This window comes from Physella acuta, unplaced genomic scaffold, assembly GCF_028476545.2.
Source record: "Physella acuta isolate Inbredline_101_S28 unplaced genomic scaffold, ASM2847654v3 ptg000030l, whole genome shotgun sequence".
Lineage (NCBI taxonomy): Eukaryota > Metazoa > Mollusca > Gastropoda > Physidae > Physella > Physella acuta.
In genome coordinates this window covers 489944-507309 of record NW_026731550.1, presented here as the reverse complement: position 1 = coordinate 507309, position 17366 = coordinate 489944, and the positions used below count along the sequence as shown (strand labels likewise).

Here is a 17366-nt window from a genome sequence, read left to right as displayed (position 1 = left end):
CCGCGTTAAATTTTTTTTTCTTTCCGATCTCAGCTGCCATAGGCTTTTGCTTTGTCCAATCAAATACTTCGGGAAACACGCCTTTCATTTGGGTTTAATCCAAAATAGGTACTTAAGTGAAGGAAGTTGCTACTGTCAATGTTAAATGAACAACTGTTAAAAGTAGTCATCTCTAGATACTGTGTTTTTTTCTACGGCTCCTGCTTGTTTTATAGACGGCCTAGCTTGTATAGTGGGTGATTCAGCTAACATTTGCAAATTATCATCAAGTTTTAAAAATCTATACAAGTATATATATATATATATATATATATATATATATATATATATATATATATATATATATATATATATATATATATATATATATATATATATATTGTGTGTGTGTGTGTCAGTGGCGTAGCCAGGATCGTCTCAAGGGGGGGGGTTCCAATTTTTACCCGGGGACAAACTTTCGATTTGCACCCCCCCCCCCCCCCTCAAACTTTCGATTTGCACCCCCCCCTCAAACTTTCGATTTGCACCCCCCCTCAAACTTTCGATTTGCACCCCCCCCTCAAACTTTCGATTTGCACCCCCCCTCATACTTTTTATATATACCGAGGGGTCTATGGGGGGGGTTATGACCCCCCCTAACCCCCCCCTGCCTACGCCACTGGTGTGTGTAGATCTACAGCAACCCACAGATAACACGATGTTTTTCAGAACCACCATGAATCCAGCTATTGCAAGTATTTTCTGCTGTATTATACTAGGAGGTAAAGTATTTAATACATTTGTGTGGTGTTCTTTCCAGTTCGTAGTAAAACTTTAAGACATACACTTTTGAATCATATTAAATTAGTTTGAAGAATTATAATTATTATTAACTAAATAATAATCTTAAAACAGAGGCAATGGTCTTAAAAATTTCTATTTGTAATAAAAAAAGCTTCGAATGTTTAAAAAAAAAGGTTGAAATATAGATCTAGAACAAAACTTTAAAAATGAATTGTGTACAGTGGGTATAAATAGTTAGTTTATTAAATATCACAATAAATCAAAGTTTTAACATCTAAAAACACGATAAAACAACCATTATTTTATCAGCTGCTTCCTACGTTCTTGACCCAGAAGAGGTTATTCGAAAGAGGTATGTCACAGTTGTCTATATGAGGATGTAGTTAGATTATTGAGGAGCTTGGAAGAGGGGGCGGGGAAAGGGGGAAGTTGGGGGGGGGTGTGGTTTAATAGAATATAACAAATCAGTTTTATGCTTTTAATTTTTATTGTAATTTATATTATACATTCTATCAATATTTCTTATTTTCTATTTGTTTAACTATGGGCGGATTTCATTGGCGGAATAACACAGCCTTGTCTTTCCACGTTCTATTTTATTATTTGTCTAGTCTACGCCTAAATAAAAGACCAAATATAATCAAGAAACTTTAAAAAAAATCAACGGCTCATATTTCACTCTGTTTACCACTAGACCAGCACAAACGAAATCTGCATTCGTTAAACAAAATTTAAAAGTTGAGACGAAATAGATAAAAAAGGGGCGTTATTCACTCAGATAATAATGGTTTATCCCAGGGGTCAGCAACCTTTTGAGACCTAAAATTGATACATTTCTAATTTGATAACTTTTGCAGGCAGGAATTTGGCACTATGCTAGGATGCTCGTACAGTTTGACAGAATGCTTAGGTATACATGTTCCACCGTGTTGTCAACCAAACACTTGCGAGTAAGACATAATGATTTTTTTTTTCATTTGCACTAATGATAGATGCAGTTTCTATAAAATATGTATATAATGTGCCTAAATAATCTACAGCTCAAGTACTAGAACAAATGTAAATAAACATCAGACATGCGCAGTAGAGCTGTAGATTATCTTAGTGCTAAGTTCTTCGGGCTTTGGCCAAGAGAGCCGGCAAATGCGCGCATTGGCCGGCAATATGTTACGGTCATAGCCCGAAGTGCGACCGAAGCCCGCATTGGCCGGCCAATGTGCGCATTTTGCCAAGTTTCATGTGTTTACGCTCAAGGATAATCTACTGTGTTAAACTGGTGAAGCAAAGAGTTTATACATTGCCATGGCCCCAGCAATTGAATGATTTTTGTGATCGTTTATACCTACAGTCGTCCATATCCATAGTCTTATAGTCAGGTTACCGTAATAGTTCAATAGACTCAGGCAATGTTTATTTGAATTTATTGTTAACTTATATTAATCTACCAACTTTCTTTAGGAAATAATCAAATGCATTTTTTTTTCTCTTAGAAAAGACAACACGGACGGCAAATGGAAGTGCACATATCCAGAGAATTAAACCTTACATTTACATTTGAAAATGTAGATAAATAAATTTCTTAAAATGGAAATCCAGTTTGTTTTCTAATATAGAAATAATTAAAAGGGTAGGGGGCAAGCAAGGAAACTGTTTAACAACATATATATATATATATATATATATATATATATATATATATATATATATATATATATATATATATTTGTATATATATATATATATATATATATATATATATTTGTATATATATTTGTACATATATTTGTATATATATTTGTATATATATATTTGTATATATATTTGTATATATATTTGTATATATATTTGTATATATATTTGTACATATATTTGTATATATATTTGTATATATATATTTGTATATATATTTGTATATATATTTGTATATATATTTGTATATATATTTGTATATATATTTGTATATATATTTGTATATATATTTGTATATATATATTTGTATATATATATTTGTATATATATTTGTATATATATTTGTATATATATATTTGTATATATATATATTTGTATATATATATATTTGTATATATATTTGTATATATATTTGTATATATATATATATATATATATATATATATATATATATATATATATATATATATATATATATATATATTTATATATATATATTTGTATATATATTTGTATATATATATATTTGTATATATATATATATATATATATATATATATATATATATATATATTTATATATATATATTTGTATATATATTTGTATATATATTTGTATATATATTTGTATTTATATTTGTATACATATTTGTATATATATTTGTATATATATATTGGTATATATATTTGTATATATATTTGTATATATATTTGTATATATATTTGTATATATATTTGTATATATATTTGTATATATATTTGTATATATATTTGTATATATATTTGTATATATATTTGTGTATATATTTGTATATATATTTGTATATATATTTGTATATATATATTTGTATATATATTTGTATAAATATTTGTATAAATATTTGTATAAGTATTTGTATAAATATTTGTATATGTATATGTATTTGTGTATATGTATTTGTATATGTATTTTTATATGTATATGCATTTGTATATGCATTTGTATATGCATTTGTATATGCATTTGTATATGTATTTGTATATGTATTTCTATATGTATTTGTATAGGTATATATATATATGTATATCTATATATGTATGTATATATATATATATATATATATATATATATATATATATATATATATATATATATATATATATTTACATGTAAATAATTATTACCTTTTCTTCTTCTTCTTCTTCGTTCTTAATTATTAGTGTTGAAGGGGATCGAGATTTATCTGCCAGTGGGTTTGAACTCGATACTTCGTTCGAATTTATCAACCATGACCTTTTTGCCGACTCGACCACGCCTCCAACACAATTAAGCGTTACGTGTCAACTGGTTATGCGCCATTGAGGCCATTGACTCCGATTTCAGCCAGCTTTTCTTTTTGGATTTGCTTCCATAGACTTTGTCCAACCAAGAACAAACTACAAGGCAGAAGTTGTTTAATTTTGGAGTCGTCTCTCCTAGAAGAGTTGCTGTCCCCAGCTTTAACTATATTTAACAAATAACCTATATGTAGCACCTAGTAAATACAAATACACTAGCTTATAGCTACTAACAAGAAACCCCTATACAAAAGTATGTTACAAAAAAATTCACAGAATTGTTAAACATTTGTTTTTGTTTTAAAACAAAAGCAATGAAAATTTTAAAAATTCCTTTGTTTTAATCAGTTTAAACATGCCTATGTAATCGCTATAAACTGGCGTTCTTCTAATTACATAAAATTGATGAATTATGTATAACAACCAGCAGGTTTTTAACGACGATGTGCTTATTTACAAAAACAATTCACATAGCATTCATATGGAAAGGTGACAAAATATACAAAATTTTAGGGACATTATTTAATTGCTGATAAATTCTAGGGTGGTTAGTCCTAACTCACGTTAGGGAAAGTAAAGGTGGCTGGGCATATTGCTGACCACACTATCTCTTCACATTCCGAGGTCACAGAAACAAGTGAACTCTACTTCACTTGCCCCATAGACCGTCAGGTTTGAAAAGGAAATTTTAGTCCAAGCATATTTGGATTTTTAAGTTGGAGAATAACTTAAAATATTACTCAAAAGTAAAAGATACTTTCTTTATATTTAATGAAATTAAACTTCATTTTATATGGGTGGTTAAGAAAGAAAATGTATCCAAAACAAAAATGGCAAGTGAAGTCAATGCTGGCATATAGGGGTCACATACAGGTACTTGTTACATATGTACCCGTAGTTCTATTCTGCTGACCAATTATATTACTAACATTGCGCAATGAAACTAAGATTTATCTTCACTGCTCTTTTTAAAACGTATTTTATTGAAATAATAAAATATTATCCAAATAACAATAGGATATACAAATTTAAAAAGTTTTTGTGCAGTGCTATCTTATTCACAAACTACCAGGATGAGCCTCCTTGATTATAAAAGTTTGATCCTTATAGTAATGGTGATGAACAATAAGATCCTATAAAAAATAGAAGAAAAAAAAGACACTATTAAATTAATTTTAATTATTATTAAGTTATTATTATCTTTTAAAATTCATTTATGTTACACTGTATCATAAATGAATTATACCAACATTGAAACATTTTAAATTCACACAAAAAAAAGTTATGTTAAAAATGGCGTTTCAACCATGACAGTTGATGCAATTTTTAATCACTGGACTTTCTACACATTCAAATATTTACAATTGGTTATTTAGAAAGGCGTTTATGAAACAGGAGTTTGTGTAAATGGAATTTTACAAATTCAGTTTCTACACTTAGTTTCTAAAAATGGAATATTTATGACTGGATTTTCTACTTAGAGAGTTTGACAAAGAATGTAATGGCTCTGATGATTATGCTGCAGATGGTCTAGGTATGGTTTAAGTAGAATTGGTTTAATACACTAGAAAACAAATCACACAACAAACAATACATTAAAGGTAAATACATTTTAAACCAGGTATTGTGTAACTAGACTAAACTAAATGCCAGATCTGAATAGTGAGCTACACAGATCCAGCATTGAATTGTGTCAGCCTTTAGAAAACTAAAGACCATTTAAACAGTTAAAGAAGAAAATAGAAGTTATGTTAATCTAAAAATATCTAGAAAATTCCTAGGTTTAAATTTTGTAATTGTATGTTTGCAAGCATAAAAAATTAAATGTATTTGATATTCATAAATCATTTGTTCATCAATTATCTTCATCTAAATTTCTGAAAATATTTTTTAAAACACTTTGTCTTTTTAATACTTCTTGACAATATTTTTTGGCCCATGTTTTCAATCTTTTTGGAACATTGAACTTAATTGCTTTCCAATTCTTTTATAAATAAAAAAAAGGATATATCAATATTGTAATTTGAAAGAGTTTAAACACACTGCTCCTTTAAAAAGTCTATTACATAGTTACGTAAGAGAAAAGTATCCTTTTAGGAAGATTTCTAAATGGGAAATAGAAAAGGTCTCATTATTATTAAGTTATCAAAAGTATGCTAGAAGCAGGACCTAATAAAATTCTTTAAAGTAATTTTTTACCTTTTACCAACTTTCTAGAACATAAAAAACCTCAGTCAATAAAAAAAAAAACTTTTGTAGGATATTTTTAAAGAAACGACGGATACCCTGGATGAAGTTGCTTTAACTCTGACAAACGTTTAATGCAGTGTTTTTAGTATGCTTGCTCTTATAAGTAATGTAAGCCTTGCAACTATACAGTTAAAATATTTCTTTATAGAGTATTAAAGACTTAATTAGCAAACTTTGAAAACATAAAATATTAGATAAACTGATTTTGCCCTCAAGCTTTTTTGTTGAGAGTAATTTCATAAAATGAAACATAGCTTTAAATAAAAAATTATACCACTGCTGCGCTACTAAATATAATAATGGAGGGTTCAATTGTGTGGTAGCAAAGTACCCTTTCAAACCTTACCGTACATGGGTCAGATAAAATAGAGTTCACATATTTTCAGTGACCTCGGCATATTAAAGGATAGTTTGGTCAGCAGTATGCTTTGTGCTTTACTTTCCAAAAAGAGCTGGATGGACTCAGGGACAAGCCCGGGATCAGAACTCGAGACTTTTGGGTTAGCAGTTGAATGCTCTACCATTTGACCATACCATCACCTTTTAAATAAGCCAACATCAATTGACAAGCATAAGAATTCAATCTTCAAATTGTCAGTGAATTCTGAACTGTTTAATATACTGCAGTGTATATGAGCTTGAGATAAATAAAAATAAAGGTATGCTGTACAGTAAATTTTGATATCAAAATGTCTACCTAGATTAACTCTATATTCTTTTGTTCTCCGTAGAGAGTAGGTCCATTAAAAAAGGTCATGTTTAGTTTCAGATGTCATCTTTTTATTAAGTTTGAAAATCTTCGCCCACAGCCATATCTTCAGCATCTGTTAACCCAACTCCTTCCATTCACTGTGGATTAAATAAAAATTAAATAAAATTTGAATGCAAGGCAGAATTGTAAAAAGTAAAGAAACCCTTTCAGGCCTGACTGTCCATAGAGCAATTGAAGTAGAGATCTTCTATTTACATGACCTCAGTATATGAATCGATAGTGTAGTTACTTTTAATTTCCCAAATGTGAATCAGGTATTCATCAGAGCAATGTGGACTCAGGACTCAATTTAAGAGTTTCAAACCTGAGACTTTTAGATTTGCAGTCTACTGTCCGCTTTTTCAAAATTGACTTTTCATTTCGTAACAAAAAATAAAAAGGGAGTACTGCAATGGGCAGGTCACTCTGAAAGAATGCCAATCAACAGGGAAGTGAAAGTGATACACCAAAACCTCAAAGGGAAAATATCAAAAGGCAGGCCTAGGTTGAGATGGGTTGGTGACATGGACAGTTCAGTAGTTAATACAAGTCACACAAGCTATAGCTTAGGGGAAGGGCCCATACAAAAATTGTCAGAGTGAACAGCTATCATGTATACTTAAATATACTGCAGCATTAGAATGCAGAGTGTCTGGAATGTCCAATACTCTTCACCCAATTTTTAGCATGTGTTTTAGGAGAATAATGTGCTTCTGTGTCTAGGTTTAGAATAACCATTAATTATGACCAGTGTTTCTTCCAGACTTTTTTCTCGGGGGGGGGGGGGGGGGGGTAGGTAGGGGGGGGGGAAAGGACTTGAAATTTCAGGAGGGGGGGGGGTAACACACTGTTAAAAGTATGTATTTTCTATATAAATTCCATTTCATTCTATGCCAGGAAGAAAAACTGATTTTGACTAACCAAATTACTGATACATTTCTAAACCAAACGCCTGCAAATTTGGTAATTTTTAAGATTATTTCATTATTTTAACATAGATCTTGAAAGTGGAAAAATATGCCTCTTTTACTATAAACACAGGGATTCCTCAACGTTGATGAGCAATACTTGAGCACACGCAGATTCACGGATGTTTTGTAATTATAGTGAGCCGGTAGATGTTACAATATTTCATACCTATTAATTAGTACTTATTGTTGACACTATTTTGGAAAGGCACTGACATAAAATATCTGGACTTATAAAGGTCTTAGGTCCTAATCAAGTCTTAATCCATCCCATGATGTGGAGGAAGACCGACAACAGATAGAAATCAAGAGGTAGAAAAAAACACCATGAACGATTCGGAGAGGAAAATGGTGGGGAAGCAGACCAAAGCAATCTATGGGCTAAAGTTGTCATATTAGATAGATGGATGGATGGTTGGATGGATGGATAGATAGTCTACTGTTGGATGAACATTAAAATTGTATTAAGAGAGATTTGATAAACATTTGCTAATGTGCAGTGTGTAACTTAATGTAAGCAACTTACCTGAATTGGTCTTTGGTGTCTACAGCAATGATGTATTAGCATTATATTAGCAGACTTCTCATTTGTATGAGGAAATCAAAATGATAAGCTACTTTTGGTGATGTGGGAAGGTCTGCCTGTGGACCCATTTTGAAAAGTACTATGGGCTGCTTTTTACAATTGCAGTAAAAATGCTCCTGATGTGTCCTCTGCCAAAAGAATTATATTTGATTTTCAAAAATTCAAGTTTAGGAGTGGTAATATTAATAATACTATTAATAGAACAGTATTAATTTTAAATTTCTGATCCCAGATGATCAAGTGATGAACTGTTATGTCACCTATACATACATACATACATCACATGATAGACCAATATCACATGCCACTTCTGGTGTTCATACAATTCCTGGTAACACTGTATAAATGTACTAAAGTATTCTCTCTCTCTTTAACTCTCTCATTACCAGCCCAAGCTTTAGCTCATTAGCCAGGCAGATTGGTATGGGGTTAAAAATTAAGCATTTTTTAAATTAATACAACAACAACAATCTTAAATTTGTTTGCAAAATATTCTCACCTGCCATAAACTAAACATATGGAGATGTGTTGTTCTAACAGACAATTGCTGCCCATTTCCAAACAGGGTAACAGTCAGTGCATGAAATTATTCGCATGTTTTTATTTGACATCAACAAACTGCAACATTTTTCAAATTGAGATGAAGTTTTCCCAATCCTATTTCCACAAATTTTCTTAGCACAGCATGCAGACTAACTATTTTTGTTGGCTGTAACAGAAATGATTTGTTATGTAAGTAAGCATAAAAGCGAAGTTATATATAACTTTCTAATAAAACAAAAAAATAAACTTTTATGTTCAAATTACCTATTTTGCTTGGTGTGGACTTTCTTATGCCATCCCCCCATCAAACACCGCAAGATACCTTAACAAAAATATCAAACACACTCATTAGCGCAATATTTTATTGATTTTATATTATCTGAAACATCACCTATTTTCCTAAAGTTTATAAGCTTTTAATTCACAATGTTTGTCTGTTTGCCACTGACTCTACTGAAAGGAATATAATTGTTATTTCGTGTTACTGATCATGCTTTAAACAAATATTTTATTCGTGGGGGTGCCAGTTTTTTTTTAAATACTGTTTTAAAAAATTAAATATCTGATTACTCTTCTATCTGGACAATTTCTAAATACTAAAAAGCAAAACAAGTGCAATATGTATAAACTTTACAGATCTATATTATCTAGATCTACTAGACTTTAGACTTTAGTTACTTTAGATTTTTCTCAAGTTTTGACAAAATTAATTTAAAAAACTAAGCAAAAAATTCATAAAGAAATAGGCAGAGTGATTTCCTAACATTTGTGTGTGTTTCGGTTGTGTTTATAATAAAATACGCTCAACTGGAGGTGAACGTAAAGCTGGGAATAAAATACGCTAAAATGGAGTTTTACCCTTGTATTAATCAATGAGTCACTTTCTTTACGTTACTATTTAATTAGTAGTTAATACTAGATCTGTGATCTAGCCTCTGTCGGAGAATAGATGAAAGATTTAAGATATCTTAATTATCTAGATCTAGATACTAGAATAGTACTAGATCTAGATCTCTCTAGTATTAGATCTAGATACACTAAGGAAGATAGAATCTAGATCTAGGTAGATTCTTATTCTAGATCATGATCAAGAAAATCTGGGTTTAAAATAAATGTAGAACCTGCACTCAATAAGGTATGCTGTAAGTCCCTCGTCGATGGCCCAGGTGTCAGGGGAGCCACGGGGGCTCCTGGGAGCTACCGGTTACATTACTGCACAGGTGATAGGCGCGACACAGTGTTTCTTCCGGCAGTCTGGAAGTATTAAAGAGAACTAAATATCACGGATTCTTCAATCGCTATCCGATCAGTAAAATAGCATACGGTCGGAGCGGGTGGGTGGAAGACGATACTCGTGCCGAAATTTTAAGAGCTAAAAATACAAGTCTATTGTACGGAATAGATGATTTTGTTATTGCTTATTTCATAACAAGTCCTAATACTGCAATGTTCATATAATTAAAGCCACTATACCTACTAAACGATGTAAAAAAATGGAACAACACGACAACAGCTGATGCTTTGTCGCTTTGTTCAACCTAACTGATAATTTTAAACTATAATACCCTATTATCGAAATTGTTCTAAAGACACAACCAAAAGTAGAATAAGCTTGCACTATATACAAACTACACACTAAAGCAGTGGTTCTTAATCTTTTAGGAGGTACCGAACCTTACCAGCTTCATATGCGCCTTCACCAAATACTTCATTAAGTTTTAATCGCCACATTGACACAATCCGACCGTGAATCATGAGTCGGGTGTGTGTCTTGACCTCAGACGAAGCTCTGAGACTTACATAGCACCTCTTGGGTTCGATCGAACCCAGGTTAAGAACCATTGCTCTAAGCTCTTTCGATTTTCTTTTTTTTTTCATTTCGGTTTCCTAAAGAGCATAGGCGTAGGCAACACTTCGTCAACTCACTTGATTTTTATGAATATAGAACCCTAATAATCCAGCCTCCCCCATTTCTATTTCAATCGATTTCCTTCAGGACTTTTTTGTCACCTTCTCTTCCTCTTTTGCCGTGGACTTTACACCAGCACCTGCTTAGTGATGTTATTTTCTATATTTCTGATATTTTGCCCTAACCACCACTATCTCCATGCTCTTATTTCATTGTCCACTGTCTATAACCTAGCTCCGAGCCATACAACAAAAGAGACTTAACATTTAGCTATGGATCCTGAATACATTTTATTTACAATGCATTTTAGTTGCACATTGTCTTACAGTTTAAAACGCGTTTTATTGCTGCTGATTCTAATCAGAACGCCATGAGCGCACATCTGAGAAATCCAAGACTTCGAGCTGTTAACATCCGTTGGATTCCAGTTTGTTTCCTCTAGCTTGTTTAGTTATACCATTAAACAGTCGACGAAATACCCATGTCGTATTCCAATACGAACAATAATTGTTTCTGATCAGTTGCTCTTGTATGTCACTTCTATGTCCTTATTCTAACAAACTTATGATCCAACTATGTACCATATCACAACAGAGATCGTTCCATAAATAGAACATAAAAGGCTGGTCTAAACAAATTAGCGTTAGCTACAAACTACCCTCTAACTCAGATCAGGCATATTTTGTTTGACATAACTAATCTTTTGTAAAAGGAAAACGCATCTTAATGGGAAATTGATTGGTTTAAAGTTCTAAGGAACGAAAATCATACACTGTAATTATTAAACCTTGTCCGGACACACACACACACACACACACATACACGCTTACGCATACACACGCTTTTACACACACAGTTACACACACATATATTTATATAAACGCGCGCATACGCCTCTGGTTTCTTTTTCTGATTTATTGATCTAATGTTATCCTGATTTCGAGTTGAGTTAGGCCTAAAAATATTTCATATCTATGTAAGTCTGCGTGGTCTAGAGGTTGACTGCGCGCTTTAAAACCTAGAACTTACGAGTTCGGAACACGCTAGTAAATGTGGAAAAATGTTGGACTTTAACTTTCTTTCTACAATTCTACAATATTTGTTTCAAAACACGAATATGTTATATCCGAAGTTATCAAAGATGCCGATGAAAAACACAAAAGTCCTACAAAATTTCTAAGTCCTTATAAAATGATCTTATATAAACTGCAATAGTAGCGCATTCTACTAACAAAATCTTCAACTTACCTGTGCAAATTATAAAATTACTCCGGATTTTGAAGATTCTTCGGTACAGAATTAAAAATGAATTTCACAATAAATAATAAAGTATTAGAGTCTCAACAATTTCATCTTGAGCTTAAAAGTCACCAATCTTTCAGTGTAGTTACTACTGAAATACATGTTCGCTCAACCTCTGTTGATCAATACAATAGTCGCCGTTCCCGTGCAGAAGTAGACGATGTGGAGCCAATGGACACTGATTACAACGGCGTGGATCCGATGGACATTGAATACAGCCCGACATCGTATGATCACAATGCCAAACCTTCACTCTCTCGAAAACGACGCGGTAACGTGATGGACAATCTCGCGGTACCGACGAAGAAGAGAAAAATCTAAGAGCTAACGTGTTCACTAATTGTGCTGCACAAGTGGACATTTTCTTGCTTCGGTGTTTTATTTTCTTAAACGCTGGTGCAGGTTTCTTCAATGAGTTTTTTCATGTACTTGTATTATATCATGGCGATACACGTTTGTGCCATGAATTGGTTTTGTTCATTAACTGTTTTTGTGTTTCGTAAGCTGCACCTTGATATGGTATAGCAAGAACATGCAACTAGTGAATAAACGTTTGGAAACATTTTCTAAAACAATCAGCAGATATTCTCAGCAGATGGAACATTCAACTTGTAAATAACTGGAAACATTTTCTAAAACAATCAGCCGATATACTCAGCAGATGGGAACATTCAACTTGTAATAAAGCGTTGGAAACATTTTCTAAAACAATCAGCAGATATTCTCAGCAGATGGAACATTCAACGAGTGGATACTTTTTTGGAAACATTTTCTAAAACAAACGGCTGATATACTCAGCAAATGAAACATTCAACTTGTGGTAGTTTACACAGCTAAGATACAACAATACTGTACGATGTTATAGAATAAATAACATATTACATGAATTGTGTTCCTTATGTTGTTAGTTGTAGATTGTGTGGCCTGTACTATACATTTAACACGGTTTGGTGCCCAGTGTATTAAATGGGCTGGTTGCAATTAATAAGGGAGGCTGATATCATGTGCTTAGCTTTACTTGGAAACCCTGAGGCTGAACCACAACCCCTAGTGCTCAATGGAACCCAGGCTAGGAACCACTGCTATAAAACCTGCGATTAACTTCGTAGAATGAAAAGAAAAATCAAGTTGTTAAAATTGTAATCTGTTGAAGTCCGTATTTGTTAATCAACAACTTTCAGCGCCGAACAATAAACTAGATGTTTCCGATTCTGGGGACACTTGTAAATTTGCTTCGGATTTCGGGAGACATATTTAAATTGTGTTGGATTTTGGGGACACTTTTTAAATGTCTCCGGATTCTGGGGACACTTATAAAATTGCTTCTGATTTTATATAAAACTAGGCATGCTGCCCAGCTTCGCTTAGGCTTTCGAAAACATTGAGAATTTGAATGCTTAATTAATTCGCCCGAGGATCGGTCTACGACCTCAAGAGATATGAAGAGGTTCCTCCGTGGACATTTTTTTTCGATTTATAGCTCAGTCGAGGTCAGTTTTGACCCCCTCATCGTAGACTTTTCGGCCAACCGGCCCTCGTGTTCTGTCGCCCCAAGGCAAGATCCTGCCAAATTTGAAGCGCCTGCGGCGCCGGGAAGTGCCCTATCGGACACCCGACAATCTAGATCTAGATCTAGATTCCTAAAAGAATTTTTTTTTTAAGTTTAGCCCGAGCATAATTAAAAAAAATACATTAACCAAGTTGACTTGGTGTGTCTCGAACCCGCACCACCTGCGTGGTTTAATGTACACTAACATCTCCGCTATTTAGGCACCTTATAATATTTGGAGAATGAAACACGTATTTTAAAATCTTAACTTACGCGAATATGCCTATTCTTTCAAATTAATTTTTTTTATCTCAAATTAGCCAGTTCCAAACAAAGATTTTGTATAAAATAAATAAGTCTTGAAATAGTTTAGTCCTAATATAGAAATTTATTTTTGGAATTGATTTTAGAGAAGTTAGAGTCTAAATCTAGATCTTAGCGTCTACGTCTAGATCTAGTCTAGTTATTGCGTAGATTTAGATTTAGATTTAGAATCTAGTCTAGATCTAGAATCCAAATACATAAAATAAATTTTATGAGTTTAGGCCGGAAAAATTGTATTGTATACATTTCATAGTGTACGTAGATCTAAATCAAATTTGAATGAAATAGTTCATTTCTTTTTATTCAAAACACAGCAGATGACGTCATTAGTTAATGTATAAGCAATAGCGACGTCACAGTTTTATGCGTTCTTTTTCACATGTATTAATGCTTTTCCGGTTGCATAAATAATACTGTTTCTCTACATTCGAATACGCCTTTAATTTTTATTTTTCTTCTTTAAGTAAAATTGTGGTTATACATTTAAAACATCTAACATATTATTTTCAACAAAAGTCCGTAAAAAGTTCTCCATATACCGCTGCCGATTCTGACGTGATGTCCGGCGAAAATTTTTTGCGGACAGAGAAAGAGAGAGAGAGAGAGATGTGCGAACTTGGGGATTTATATATTAGGATTGCTTCTGTATCTTAGGACATATTTAAAACGTCTTTGATATCTGAGGACAATTGTAAAATTGTTTCGGATTATGGGGACACTTATGAAATTGGTTCGAATTCTGGGGACACTAATAAAATTGCTTAGGATTTTCGGAACAATTGCAAAATTGCTTCGGTTTCTGGGGACACTAATAAAATTGCTTTGGATTCTGTATAAAATGGCTTCGGATTATGGGGACATACATAAAATTGCTTCGGATACTGGAGACTTTCATACAATTTCTGCGGAACTAGGGAACACACATAAAGGTGAGTCTGATTCTGGGGACACTAATAATATTTGCTTCGTATTCTAGGGACACTAATAAATAACTTCGGAATCTGTATAAAATTGCTTCTGATTCTATATAGAATTGCTTCGGATTCTGTGAAAACCTTCAAAAATGATTCAGATTATGGGGAAACTTACGAAATCTTTTTGGATTCGGGGGACAATTATAAAATGTCTCCGGATACTGGGGACACGAAAAAATTTGCTTCGAATTTTGCGAAAATTCGGATTCTGAGGACAATTATTAAATTGCTTCGGATTTCAGGGACGCTTTGAAAATGTTTTCGGATTCTTGGGACACTAATAAAATTGCTTCAGATTGTGGGAACACTTTCAACAATTGCTTCGGATTTTCGGGACAGTTGTAAATTTGCTTCGGATTTCGGGGACACGTTAAAATATCTTCGGTATCTGGGGACACTTAGAAAAAATGTTTCGGATTCTGGTGACACGTATTAACATTTTTCCGGATTTTGGGGACACTTCTAAAAATTGATTCTGATTCTGGGGACACTAATACAATTACACCAGATTCTGTATAAAAATATGCTTCGGATTCTAGGGACAATTAAAAAATTGCTTCGGATTTCAGGGACGCTGTTAAAAAAATTTTTTTAGATTTTGGGGACACAAATAAAACTGCTTCGGATTCCGGGGAGAGTTACAAAATTGCCTCGGATTCTGTATATGGACACCAATAAAATTGCTTCGGATTTTGAAATTGCTTCGAATTCTGGGGACACTAATAAAATTGCTTCGGATTCTGTAAAAAATAAATTGCTTCGGATTTTGGGGACACTAATAAAATTGCTTCGGATTCTGTAAAAAATTGCTTCGGATTATGAGGACAGATATAAAATTGCTTCGGATTGTGGGGACACTTTCACTATTGCTTCGAATTCTCGGGACAAATGTAAATTAACTTCGGATTTCGGAGACATATTTAAAACGTCTTTGATATCTGGGGACACTGTAAACAATTGCTTCGGATTATGGGGACAAAAATACAATTACATCGGATTCTGTGAAAAAAATGCTTTGGATTATGGGGACACTTATAAAATTGCTTCGGATTCTGTAAAACATTGCTTCGGATTCTAGGGAAACTTAAAAATTGCTTCGGAATTCAGGGACGCTGAAATTGATTCAGATTCTGGGGAAACTTATACAATTATTTCGGATTATGGGGACACTTATAAAATTGCTTAGGATTTTGAGTAAAATTGCTACGGATTCTGGGGACACTAATAAAATTGCTTCGATTTCTGGGGCGCTTTAAAATTGTTTTTAAATTCTGGTGACACTTATAAACATTTTTCCGGATTCCGGGGAAACTTTTAAAAATTATTTCGGATTCTGGGGACACTAATACAATTACATCAGATTCTGTAAATAAATGCTTTGGATTATGGTGACACTAATAAAATTGCTTAGGATTCTGTAAAAAAATTGCTTCGGATTCTGGGAACACTTACAAAAAATGCTTCGGATTTTAGTGACGCTTTGAAAATGTTTTTAGATTCTGGGGACACTATTAAAACTGCTTTGGATTCCGGGGAGACTTACAAAATTGCTTTGGATCCCGGCGACACACAAAATAGCTTCGGATTGTGGGGACATTTATGAAATTGTTTCAGATTCTGGGGAAACTTATAAAATTATTTCGGATTATGGGGGCACCAATAAATTTGCTTCGGATTTTAAGTGAAATTGCTTCGGATTCTGGGGACACTAATAAAATTGCTTCGGATTCTGTGAAAAAATTGCTTCGAATTATGGGGACACTATAAAAAATGCTTCGGATTCTGTAAAAAAATTGCTTCGGATTATGAGTACAGATATAAAATTGCTTCAGATTGTGGGGACACTTTCATCAATTGCTTTGAATTCTCGGGACAGTTGTAAATTAGCTTCGGATTTCGGGGACAAATTTAAAATGTCTGGGGATACTTAAAAAAATTGTTTCGGATTCTGGGGACACTAATACAATTACATCGGATTCTGTAAAAAAATGCTTCGGATTCTGGGGATACTTATAAAATTGCTTCGGATTTAAGGGACCCTTTAAAATGTTTTCAGATTCTGGGGACACGTATAAATATTTATTTCGGATTCTGGGGACACTTATAAAAATTGCTTTGGATTCTGTTTACACTAATACCATTACACCGGATTCTGTAAAAAAATGCTTCGGATTCTGGGGACACTAATAAAACTGCTTTAGATTTCGGGGAGACTTACAAAATTGCTTCGGATCCCGGTGACACACATAAAATTGCTTCGGATTGTGGGGACATTTATGAAATTGTTTCAGATTCTGGGGAAACTTATAAAATTATTTCGGATTATGGGGGCACAAATAAATTTGCTTCGGATTTCGAGTAAAATTGCATCGGATTCTGGGGACACTAATAAAAATTGTTTCTGATTCTGGGGACAATAATA

At 32.9% G+C, this 17366-nt stretch overlaps 1 long non-coding RNA gene across 1 annotated transcript; it reads right to left on the bottom strand.

Moving 5' to 3' along the window:
* Window positions 1-4131: 4131 nt before the first annotated feature.
* On the bottom strand, window positions 4132-9240 carry LOC131941771 (uncharacterized). The gene is made up of 5 exons (XR_009386677.1): window positions 9151-9240; window positions 8843-9052; window positions 8284-8471; window positions 6736-6887; window positions 4132-4921 (listed from the first exon to the last, which is right to left on the bottom strand). It is a non-coding gene; the product is annotated as an uncharacterized LOC131941771 (long non-coding RNA).
* Between the last annotated feature and the right edge of the window lie 8126 nt (window positions 9241-17366).